This window comes from Tachypleus tridentatus, chromosome 10 (assembly GCF_004210375.1).
Source record: "Tachypleus tridentatus isolate NWPU-2018 chromosome 10, ASM421037v1, whole genome shotgun sequence".
Lineage (NCBI taxonomy): Eukaryota > Metazoa > Arthropoda > Merostomata > Xiphosura > Limulidae > Tachypleus > Tachypleus tridentatus.
The window spans coordinates 57,220,667-57,233,974 of NC_134834.1; the positions used below are offsets into that span (position 1 = coordinate 57,220,667).

Sequence of the window (13,308 nt, forward strand, 5' to 3'; positions counted from 1 at the left end):
ATTAATGTCAGCAACAGGATTTGGTAAACCAAAGTATATCGAAAAAAATGTTACAATGTATGCATTTAAGCCAGCTATGTTTGGAGCATGACATGAAGTTGAGACTATACTGTACTTTATTTGATAAAACCAAATCGTCTATGTGATTTTAATGATCTATTTTGTATCTGCTAAGTCAAAAGAATTAAAAGGTATTTCTACAACACAACTATTTATTTGGATATTATATAATACAATTCAAAATTTGGATTATTTGAAAATATATCGACGAATGAGAGATCAGTTGCAGGACGCTTTAAATTTTTAATATATTTCGGTTTTATGATATAAGTAAACATCGTTTCACATCTTAACACTTACGAGTATTGGTTAGCCTTGACACCTTACCTTTATAAGTTGATATTCGATTATTGGTTTGACGAATCCATTATTTTTTGACATGTATGCGTTTCATTGTTACAAGCTATGAATTCAGGTGCTAGGTTAAAGAGAAATTCCAGAAACCCTGATTATACGAAAAAACAGCAATGTCAATAAGCCTGTATTTCAACTTTTGTCTAGTATAGTCATGACTTTTGCTATACGAAACTCCTTTTCAAAATATAAGCAACTGTGAAACGAAAACAACGACTGATACAAGAGATATTGTTTGCTAAAACATTATTCTCTTTTTAGTTTTTTCTGCAATAAGACTTTTTTCTGGTTTCCTTTGTTTTCAGAAAAGTCATCATGAAAGCTGTACAGTTGTTTAATGTTAGTTATATAAATTTTCAGGTTCTCACTTCTTTTCTCGCCTACAAATCATCTAAGTTTTCGCATTAAATGTTTGCTTTTTTAATTATTTTTGTTTCTGCAACCAATCATTGTTAAGTTTCTATACGAAATACTGTTTTAGTAAAATAACGCTTTGTATTACTCCTTGTTTTTGGTGTATAACACAGGTTGATAAACTTACACCCGATTTATGTTTTTATTATGAACTTAATTAAATAACACTACTTCCTGTTAAGGGTATCTGTAATTTAATTTGACGGTATTGGTAGCTTAAAGCCATAAATTACTTAATACATTTAAAATTACTTACCTCTAAGTAAGAAAAACGTTAAAACTCAAACATTACAAAGAATCATACAGATGTCAAATGTAATATGTGCGATGCCACCATATTAGAAAATTCAAAAGAAAACTATTTTACCTGCAGCACCATCTCTTAATAGCTATAGAAACAAATCCAAGTAGCCTATACCTTCCAGTGTAAGATACGTTTTATATTAGTTCTAAATAGATGCAACGAAATTTTATATCAAAAACTTCTAATAATTATATAAAAGAGTATTGTTGATGAATATTATAACAACTTTACAGGAACAAATTAAACATTAACAATTACAAATTATAAATAAAAATGTTAATTTTAGTGATATCGTTTATTAAAAACTAAGAAGTTGATATTTGAAATACAACAATATTCCACTTATTCATAATTACGAGAGGTACAACGAACTGTCGTATTTTTATTTTAAATATTCGCGCAAAGCTACACATTGCTATTGGCTCTCTAGAGAGACTGCAGTCAACTCCTAGGCTGTTCTAATTGAATCGTGGGATTTGACTACGATTTTGTTACATGTCACGAACGGTAGTTCATCGAATGCACAATTGGGCAACCCCTGGCTCGTATGTCTGTGAATAACGTTACTTTTTATTATATATATATATATATATACAACAATATGATTCTAAGATATATACTAGAACTGGTGAAACAATTGTGAACTACCGATGTATTAAGACTAGTGTTTTAGTACCTTCTGTCTGTTATGATTGTAACCACATAGTTATTGCATTCTAACTCACACTTTTAGTTTTTAAACATCTTAATATTATGCTAAATAAAGTAATATTCACTTTAGAGTAAATGGCATAATATTTCAGAACGGAAAGCAAAACAAAGTACAACATTGTATTAAATAATTAATTTGGACTCTCATCAAGTGTTGTTTTTTCTAGTTGTTATAACGCACAAGCTTTCATCTCAATTATCTAAGCCTACTACAGGTGCGAGACGTTCAGCAAACAACAGGATCTAATGAGGCAATTCGAGTCACATGACTGTACAAAAAAAGTCTCTTGCTGGTACAGCGGTAAGTCTACACATTTACAATTCTAAAATCAGGGATTCGATTCCTTTCAGTTGTATAAAAAATTCTTCATGTGTTGAAGTCACATTTATGTATGGTTCTCACTATTTCACCAGGACCTGTGAGAACCTGTATAGGGGACCGGCATGGCCAAGCGCGTTAAGGCGTGCGACTCGTAATCTGAAGGTCGCGGGTTCGCATCCCCGTCGAGCCAAACATGCTCGTCCTTTCAGCCGTGGAGGCGTTATAATGTTACGGTCAATCCCACTATTCGTTGGTAAAAGAGTAGCCCAAGAGTTGGCGGTGGGTGGTGATGACTAACTGCCTTCCCTCTAGTCTTACACTGCTAAATTAGGGACGGCTAGCACAGATAGCCCTCGAGCAGCTTTGTGCGAAATTCAAAAACAAAAGAAACTATTTCACTTTGAAGTCTTTGGTCCTGTCTACAAGTGACAAACTTTCTGTATGTTGTCAAAGTTAAGACACTTCAACTACTTCACTGTGATTATCTCAGTAGAAGTACATAAAAAAACAGACGAGACGTCATTCCATCTTTCGTAGAAGTAATCTTATAATTCAGTTTCATCTCACTATATTTCAGGACTAGCTGCTCTCAACATTTCACTTGCTAGCATATAATAAATCTTCGGCAATTTCTAAAATGTTATTTTTACAGTAGCAATCTGTTGCGTTTACTTGCTGCATTTAAACTTTAAAAATCGAATTGTCCATTTTGCAAGCAAAAATATCTATTCTAGTTAGTGTTTGTTTAGATGCTGTTTGTAAGCACAATAAACGTGGTCAGGTGAAGTTAACGACTGTACGATAGCTACTCGAGGGCTATCTACGCTAGCCGTCCCTAATTTAAGTGTAAGACTAGAGGGAAGGCAGCTAGTTATCACCACTCGCTGCCAACTCTTGGGCTACTCTTTTACCAACGAATAGTTGGGTTGACCGTCACAGTATAACGCTTCCACGGCTGAAAGGGCGAGCATGTTTGGTGCGAGCGGGATTCGAACCCGCGACCATCGGATTATGAGTCGAACACCTTAACACACTTAACCTTCACTTAAAGCTACAAGAAGGTTATCTGCGTTAGCCGCCCCTAATTTTGTAGTGTAAGACATAAAGGAAGGCAGCTAATCATCACCAACCACAGCCAACTCTTAGGCTACTCTTTTATCGACAAATAGTGGAATGATCGTAACATTATAACGTCCCCACGGCTGAAAGGGCAAGCATGTTTGGTGTGACGGGGATTCAAATCCGCGACCCTCTGATGACGAGCCGAGTGCCTTAATAACCTGGCCATGTTAAGCCTGTACGTATTTACCTACTTGATCGATTCATTTGAAAAAAGTAGTTACGACAAGTAGATTAATAGCTGTGGACTGACACTGTTTTGTGGTTTGTTATTGTTTGCACAGCAGAACACTGGAAGCGTAAGTGCTTAGAATAAAAGAATAGTTATGTATGGTGTTAAACCGTTTCTTATTGACATTATTGGTGATTATATTTAGTTTTACACAGGACCTGCTTCGATATTTTATAATGTATTTGGAAAGTATACTTGCGTCTTTTAAGATTCATCGTAACAGAGACCTTTTTCTTCTGCTTTGGTTTGATTTTTTTATACAAAGCAATACAAAAAGCTATTTGCATATATCCGTATCAGATTGTAGAAGAAAAGCTGCTAGTCAGCATCACTCGCCGCCATCTCCTTACTGGCCGAATAATGGAATTTGACCATCATTTCTATAGTGCACATACGATCTCAGAGTGAATAGAGTGTTTTTATAGCAACGGAAAGCGAATCCTTAGCATTCAGATACATAGTCGTAATCCACTAACCGTTAGGCTACATCTGGTCACGTATACTTTAGAACAATTAAGAAACACGACTCATTTACAGTTTCAGCAAAAGCTGAAGCGTTTTTTTTCTTCCAGTTTTTCATCACTAATTTCCTTAGTTTTATTATAATGATTTCAGGAGTACACGTCTTATCTTTCTCTCATTCTGTGTTCTGAGAAGGTCGTGAAGTGATGGTTGCTATGTGGTTATCGTTGCAGTTCGGCATACACTTTCACTGCTTGTATGGAGTTTACACTTCTGAGAGTTAGGTGCTCGTTAAGTGGATCTCCCAGTTCCCTGGCTGTTAATTTTTTATGATCTTTGTTTGAACATAAAATTATGTAAATGATTATTATTGCCCAAGACCTATCTAAAGCTTAAGATAATTTTTAAAAATAATATCTCTAGAATAGCTTCATATTAATAAGAAGGATGTGAGTTCTAGTTTTTATCAGACTGTCCCAGTAATACGTAAAACTATAATGTGTCTGATTTTAAATCATTCTCTTCCTTCGCATAGTCTAGGTTCACACCACAACGGATTGTCTTCCATCTCTTCACCATTTGAGAACAAGTCGTCGGACACGTCCTTGAGTTTACTACTTCTGTACAACTCTAACGGGGTTTCTCTGACTTTTACACCTGTAAAACCTCGGACATCTTGTTACTTTACAGTTGAATCCTACCTTGTTACCATCTACACAAGAACAAACACTTAGAGTTTCTGACTCTTTGTTTCAGAAGTTCCTCACAAGTTTAACAGAAAAATAAAATATTCAGGATTGCTGAATGGTCTATAGATAATGTACTAAAACATCGCCATGTCCATTGTCCGAATTAAGGTAAGAAAAGTCACCCGACTCTACTTACACAAACCAGTCACAATTACTTTGGAATTTATCTAATTATAAATCGGCCTAAACATCCCTCGCAAATAATACATATTCCCGAAATCTTTCAAAGAAAGAAAAAGTTAAATATTGAGTATGGCTTCTAAAACGTGACCAACAATTTCTACTTCTGTTGAGTCAGAGATTGCTTGTTAAATTTATTATATTTTTCCGAAGAAAATACGTTTAATCGTATTTTACTATAACATCAATGGGCTAAGGTTTTTATTTCTATAGATGGTAAATATTGTTTTGGTTGAATAATAAAGAAAGGTTCTGTGCTACATGTCAATAGTTGTTATTTTTATGCACAATTGTTTTTAATTTTTGCATCATTTAGTGCATGGAAAGATCGACAAAAATCTTATTTTATGACAAGTTATCAAACAACTGATGTTGAAATGTTACATTAATTTTTTTTTGTTAATAAAATTTTAAGTTTAGGGTGCAAATCTCTCGTATAATACTTTGTTTAGCAAAATACAAAGAAACTCTCAAAATGTATATGCAAAAACGGCTCGTTTGGGTTGAAAAAATATTTTACATAGAAGAGCGAACAACGTTTCGACCTTCTTCGGTCATCGTCAGGTTCACCGAAGAAGGTCGAAACGTTGTTCGCTCTTCTATGTAAAATATTTTCTCAACCCAAACGAGCCGTTTTTGCATATACATTTCTCAACAAGTGGGTTTCTCGACATCACTGATTATTATTCCAAACTCTCAAAATGCTGTTTCGAGCTTAACTCATCCTAAAACAAGTCTACTTTAGTTCAGAGTCGTTCCCTTTTGACATGGATTTGTACTGCAATAACAATTGGTTTATAACATGTTTGTAACAACCAGAATGTTCGAAACACCGAGTAGAAAGAAAAAATAAATATTCTTAAACAATTTATTACGGCATTCGCTGGCTGAGAAATGCTCAAACGTATCTAAGCTTGTCAATCACTGAATGATTTAAGACAGTGGAAGTACTTAAATAAGAAGAACAATCTATGTTATTCTTACTGCTTTGGTTTCTAATGCTTTTGGACGCATATCTTTCTCATTAGATATATCTTCAACGGGATTCCCCATTATGACTGTACCTAAAACATTTGTATTTCAACCTTCAAAATTGAGCTACAACAAGGGCAAAGGACACCTGCGGAAATATTATCAGTGTATATTGACTAGTTTAACATTGAAAACAGGTCTTCTATAAGTAAGTTACTTTGTTAAAGGCATTGAACTTTCACCTCGATAGAAACGAGTAGAAATTATTCATTTTCAATTGAAGGTTTCCCTGCAATAGGTGTACATATGAACACAAACTTTGTTTTGTTCGGAACTTCTAATAACAAGGGCCGAGCATGACCCAGTGGTTGTCGTGCTGGACTGTTGACCTGAGGTTCTGTGGCTACCACCCCTAACAAATCGCACTCTACGCTTTAGAGCCGTAGATGTCTTGCAAGAGTAAAAGTCAAATATCACTATTCGGTTTGGTTTAAATTTCTCACAACGTTACATGAGGGCTACCTGCGCTAGTCGTCTCTAATTAAGCAGTGAAAGACTACTATCAACTCTTGGGTTACTCTTTTACCAACAAATAGTGGGATTAACTATCACATTGTAACACTCCCACAGCTAAAATGGTTAACATGGTTGATAGGACAGAATTTGAGCCCGGGACTCTCAACTTGTAAGACAAGCACCCTAACTATTTGGCCATGTAATTGAAAATAAGAGTAGTCATCGATTTCAAAACAACAAGAATATGGACGTATGAATGAATAGAAAAGAAACTAAATAGAAACAATATAAATAAATCATACTTTAAAAACTTATCTTTATATTAACTAAAGAAACATACGTCTCGCCACATTATTTTCTTAGTAAATAAAACCATTTTATATAAAATAAAATAATTTTTGTATAAATTACATTAATGTTTACTAAGATTTATTCTTTTTCAAGTTAATTTATGTGTTGTCCTTTGTGCTTTGTAGAACGCTAAGCTCGAATATTATATAAAGACTGAAAACAGTACATACTTTATACATTTTCTAAGATGTTACAAAAATAATATCCACGTTAGTCATAAAAAACATTATAAAAATAAGTAAAACAATCTAAACATAGCACATTATAAGAGACAAATTGCATATACACACAGAAGAGATAGCGACGTTGCTTCCAAAGTTTATCTCCTATATGACTCTCCGGAGGACCATAAAGGTATATGTTAGGTTTGGTGATAATCGGCATAGGATTTGTCCAGTTATTAGTGGCCACTCTCACATGCAGGCTTTAAGTAATTATGGCTTTATGCTGTGTTGTCTGTACACGGTATAATTCATTTCGTTTTTTGCTCTATAAATGTTAGAAGTCCCGTAACAATACCTTGTTATTTTCTCAGCTGTTTCACATATTTTCACTTTCTATTTGGCTGTCTATGAATGTATGTTTTCCCACTTACTAGTTGTATTTAAATTACTCACTCTGGCGAGTCAAAGCGAAGATCGTGGTGATTCGAAGTTGTTTTTATTGCATACTTTGTGACTTAAGAAATGAAGCTCTTATACATTCTTTTGATTTTTTTGATCTCAGAAGAAACGAAGGAAAAGAGAACAACATCAAAGCTGAAAGATAAGCTTGTTTCTTACCCAAACTTATTCTAACACTTAAAATTTGTAGAATGATTTTATTGTAACGCTTTCATTTTCACATACAGCTGATGCTTTTGATATGTGCATTTTTACCAGTGATTGGGCCGTTTTTGCTGAGATTCCCCAGATAATAGGATCCAGCTGACTCGTGAAGCAAGAATCACTTCTACAGACGAGGACGAGCTTGTAGAATTATTATCAACCTTTAAAAAATCTCGCCCGCCATCTGCAGTTTTTATTTCGTTTAGAGTTAGCAACACCAAGAGTACGTTACACTAAATACAGGTTGTGCCTCCAGAGGTAGAGAGGAGTCTGCTAAAGTAGGAGGGAAAAGGGGGAGAAAACTTGTGTATGGAAATAAGCTGCTTGTGACTGACTGCATTCACTAAAGCAGCGCGTGGTTTACTACGAGGCACGATTACAGTGGACGCGAAAGCCTTCGAGGAGTCTGTCTGCCTGTTATTCTTTGGGGCAGTGGGTCTGTTTCAATCTTCCACTTAAACCTTCCATTTACTGTAAAGAAACTGGTGTTCTTCATCAAAAAAATATATAGAAGCAGAAACATGGAAACGTAGAATGATGTCAATCAGAAAAAAAGGTAAGTAATAACTAAATATCTAATATATTTTATTAGCACTTCAACTTGACGTTAATTACCTTAGAGTCTTTACTTTGGGAAGTGAATAATTTTCTTTACCGTTTGATTTAATAAAACTAATTTTAACATATTCAGTTTCGAAATGTGTCATTTGTAAATGTTAGTTATATAGAATATTATTATTTCTCGATATCTCACAAACAAGCAATATATCCATAAACGTATAAGGATTTTGTGCAAAATATTGTAAGTACGCGTGAAAGAATTTGGATCTTACATTTTCTTGTTTTGCAAAGGCAAAACAACATAAACTTGAAGTTATTTTTCAATTTTTAAAACACTTCTAAACCAACACTTTAATTAAAAATGTTTCACACCAAATTGTTGACTCGCACTGAAATTGTGGTTGTGTTTTGAGTTTTAGTTTTAATTCATTTGATCGTAAAGTGTGACACTTGGGCTAAATTTCAGTAATATTCCCTGAAATCACAAGCTTCAATATTTATAAAAACGTTTTAAAAATGTCATATTGTGAATTTAATATTATAGTCAGCGGTTATTAGATGTGGCATGTGCATGTGTTGATAACAATTATGAAACACGATGCTTAGAAAAGTCGGCTTTAAAATAATAACTTCTCATAACGAATTAAAATTATATTTAGAATTTTCATTACAATTTATTCCGAAAACAGATAAATACAATATGGACCGAAATTCTTAAGCCTAACAAAATATAAATTTAATCAGTTTAGTGTAAAAAAAAATCATATTTATTTAGTACACAAAATTCCGCTATAGGTAGTAAAATAAAATAATTTGTAAAATCGTGTCACAAAACGTAGTTAGTATTTAGTACATAAAATGTTACTGATATTCAGCATACATAATCTTGGTGTAGCATCTTTTTGCTGAATATCCATAGTTTATGACAATAATGGTTCGAGTTAAATGATCTGGAATATGACTTTATTTCTGTTTTGTTATTTTACTGATAATCTTTATCGGTTTCTTCATTCCTTTTTTTTAACGGGGACCTAAATATGTTTGGACAACTACAATCTCATAACCCAATGTCTAAATTAGTTATTCTTCAACAAATATATTTACCCAATTGTACAGTTATTTTTAGACTAAAATATTTTTAAAGTGGCAAAAAAGTAATACCTAAATAAAATAGTATAGTATTTTAGGAATTGCAAAAAGAAAACAGTCTTAATTTCGTTTACAAAATTATAGTTATAAATGAACTTAAGTTTTGGTTTTTTATAAGTGAATGTTTCCATGTTACTGTTCAGTAGACTCACATCAACTCTGCTATTACATTTTACTTCAGTTATATCAACTCCTGCTCTCTGCACTAAAGATTCACTCTTTTCTGCGTAGAAATTTTTTTTTCAATTCCTTTCTCTTTGGCAAATGTTTATACTTTTAGGCAGTGCCATTAAACAAAACTACACTTAATCAAGCCTGTACTTTGATATTTTTCAGTGGAATATTTCAATGAAGTGGATACGTGCGACGTTTTACTTATATTTTCAATATCCTTTCATCTAAAGCAAAATTATAAATACATGAAAGTATTTGTACATGAAAATTCAAACAGAATAAACGCGATGCCTTATTAACATATCTAAGACCTGGTGGCTTGAGCACTCGACTCGTAATCAGTGGGTCGCAGGATTAAATCCTGTCAGAAAACATGCTTGTCATTTCAACCTTGAAAGAAGTATTATATAGCGGACAATCCCACTATTCGCTGGTAAGTAACAACGCATGAAATGAAGGTTGATGGTGTTAACTAGCTGTTTATCCTCTAGTCTATCACTTCCAAACTAGGAACAGCTATCGCAAATAACTCTCAAGTAGCCCGAAATTAAAAAACAAACAAATATAACATACATTAAACATTCACATATCAACTACACAAACAAAAATTTCTTCGTCAATGGTAAGTAAAACTTTCTCAATTTTTCAGTGAGAAATCATTTTTCACTTTTTTATACGACTCAGAACTCTTGTTTCCTAACATGCTATTGTGTGACTTGGAGAGTTTACATTAATATGAATTTCACTCATTTCTTGGCCGGCTGCCGATATCACTTGCAGAATTTGTTTCCCAGTGTGTACACGTCTAACAGCTTCAAGTTTCTTGTGTTGTTTTTGTGTGTTTTTTATCTTTTAATAGGATTATCTAGTTTTTACTTGGTTAAAACTGTGTGAAACACAATCGATACTAGTGTTTACGCCATTGTGAAGCAAGAAAAATTAATACGTTCTCAGAGTCAAGTTTACGTCCATGTTTACAGCTAGAAGAAGTTTTTTTTTTTCTATTGCCACCAACCTGCACAAACTTTATTTGCAACCTGGGTAAGATGTGGCTATAGAATATCATTTCTGTCTGTATATCCTGTTACCACAAAACAAAATTGCGCTCCGTACTTTAGGACATTGGGGGATATAAGGATGTCGATACCATCTCACAATTCACTTAAAGTGGGTGATAGATGCGTTTGACTAGCTGCATCCACTATAGTCTAGGGAAAATAGCACTCGTGTAGCTTTTCGCAAAAATTCAAAAGAAACAAAGGAAACAAAGACTAAAATTACCAAACTTAAAAGAAGTTTTTAAGCGACTTGGACTGTCATATCCTAAGGAGATAAAAGTACTTTAAAGTAATGCATTTACAAACTTCAGTTTGGGGGATGTATTTTGCGCATGCTATATTTTCCTACTGCTTTGAGAAAAACTGTGTACTAGTTTCCCATACTTGTATAATTTTGTGTTATACGTGTTCTTAAGTCTATGATTTTGGTGAACTGGTTGAAATAGTGAGCTCACCATAGCAGTTAAGGACACGCAACAGATTTTCTAATCCAAGGTATAACGCATAAAAATTTAGCAAAACATACAATTAGATTGGCGCTTAATAAAACATGATGTTTCAAGGTAATAATTTCTTGTGTTATTCATGTAAATTTTATATATATATATATATATATATTCGCGCTCTGGTTTTATTTGTTACAATTAAGAAAATCAGTTTCTCAGAAACAGATCTAATATATAAATTAAATAATTGTGATATCTCAAAGCATCGAGTAGGAGTGTGTCGGAACTGAATCGTTTTAAAAAAGAAGAGTGAAACTTTAACTTAATTCACTTCAGGAATCCTCTGTGTTCTATGATGCATTCTTACACTTCGCACTCATTGTGAACCAAATAGCTGTGAAAGATATTTTATAGAATGATACTTAATATTAAGAAATCTATACAAACTAAGTTAAGGATATTAATGTTATTGTAAAAAATACTGCAGTTAGACCTTTAAGCTATAAGCACTTAATGGTTTAATACTTTCTACGTTAATAAATGTTTCTTTCTAACCTTCCTTTTCCTAACCCTTTAGAATCAACATGGCCCTGTGGTTAAGGTGTTTGACAAGCAATCTGAGGGTCTCGAGTTCAAATCACCGTTACACCAAACATACTCGTCCTTCCAGCCATGTGATCGTCACAATATTTCGGCCAGTCCCACTGTTTGGTGGTAAAATAGTAGCCCAAAAGTTGGTTGTGGGTGGAGATAAGTAGCTACCTTCCGTCTAGTTCTTCGCTGCTAAATGAGGGACGGTTAGCGCAAATAGTCCACGTGCAGCTTTGTGCGAAATTAACAATAACCCTAACCGTTTATAATTTGACGAATATAAAACGATCTTTTTGTAAAACCCAACTGGAACGAAAAAATTAATCATTGCTTACTACATACAAATGGTACAATTATGTAGCATATAAACTCTTATATCTGCAAGTGTGGTCTTACATAATCCGTGACCAGGCGTAGTTCAGTGATTAGTGTGCCGGACTATGAATTATAAAGGCCATAGTTTACATATGGTTACCGCAAAATCGCACTTCACACTTTCGATTCGTGTGTGCGTTAGTATATTGATTAGCAAATCCCATTAATCTATTAGAACAGTTCAAGAGATAGCATTGGTTGGTTTTTACTACCTGCCTTCCTTTTAATTTATCATGTAAAATTCAGGAACAACTGAGCAGATAATCCTTTGCATAAATATGTGAAATGAGCAAACAATCCCGTAATTACAAGACATTTGACATAATGGGTATTTTGTCTGTTTGCACATAGCATTGTGTTTATTTAGATCTTCCTAATTATCTTAAAATCGCATAATAAATATTCAACTGAGTATCTCGAAGGATAAAGCATTACTTTACTGTATTAGCACCGTAACCTCTTCTTATGTTACACATTGACTGATATACGTCACTTTATTATGTTAGCACTGTAAGCTTTCCGTATTTTACTCGTTGACTGATCTGCGTCATTTTACTATGTTAACAAAGAAAGCTTTTTTATATTAGAAAATTAATTTGTCAGCTTCGTTTTGCTGTTCAATACTATACGTTTTCCAATATTATTATTTTACCACAGGCTTTTGTACGCAGGTTATGAGATAATGTGCTCTAATTTACCAATACTTTAATACTTCTAACTTTGTTTGAGGATGGAAGAACTCAGCTCTTGACATCAGATATACACATTTTACATTCTCACTGATAATTGCTATTTCTTTATCTTTACACTTTTTCTTTTCATAATCAGTGCTTCGAATTTAAAAAAAAAACAGAGAAAAGCAGTGTAGTTGAACTCATAGTAACATTTGATCACGAAAGTTTCGAAACGTCTTATTCAAATAACAAATTACTGTGACATAGTTCAATGGAAACTGTCCTTTAGTGAATACGCTTCGTCAAAATATATATAAAATTAATACTTTGAAAACAAAAACAACACGGAAATTACCAATGTAATACTGTTGTGCAATAAATTAATTAAGACAAAATACCTTTCTGTGATAAACATAAAACTTTAGGCCTATTTCTCTCACTCATTATTCTTCATAATGGTGTTGTAAATCCGATAAGATTGTTGTCCAGTAAATAACACTGTTTTCTTAGCACAATTTCTACAAATAATTAATACAGAGGTAAGAAAATGTATATTTGAAAAACCAACAAAAATATAAACGTTTGTTTATAAGTTTTATTTTACCTGTATTAATCAGCATTATGACAAAGAATCGTCAGTGACTTTCATTACCTACAAATTAATTTCCTGTTTTGAGTAAACTACGTTGTTTTACTGTGTTACGGAT

The 13,308-nt window shown here is 33.3% G+C and overlaps 1 protein-coding gene across 1 annotated transcript in view; it reads left to right on the forward strand.

Annotated features, from left to right (window-relative positions):
- Positions 1–7,904: 7,904 nt before the first annotated feature.
- Positions 7,905–13,308, forward strand: part of LOC143229359 (uncharacterized) — a 49,357-nt gene continuing 43,953 nt past the window's right edge. Inside the window, exon 1 of the mRNA XM_076461579.1 lies at positions 7,905–8,129. The gene's annotated coding sequence lies outside the window, so the exon portion shown is untranslated. The remainder of the gene's footprint in view (positions 8,130–13,308) is intronic.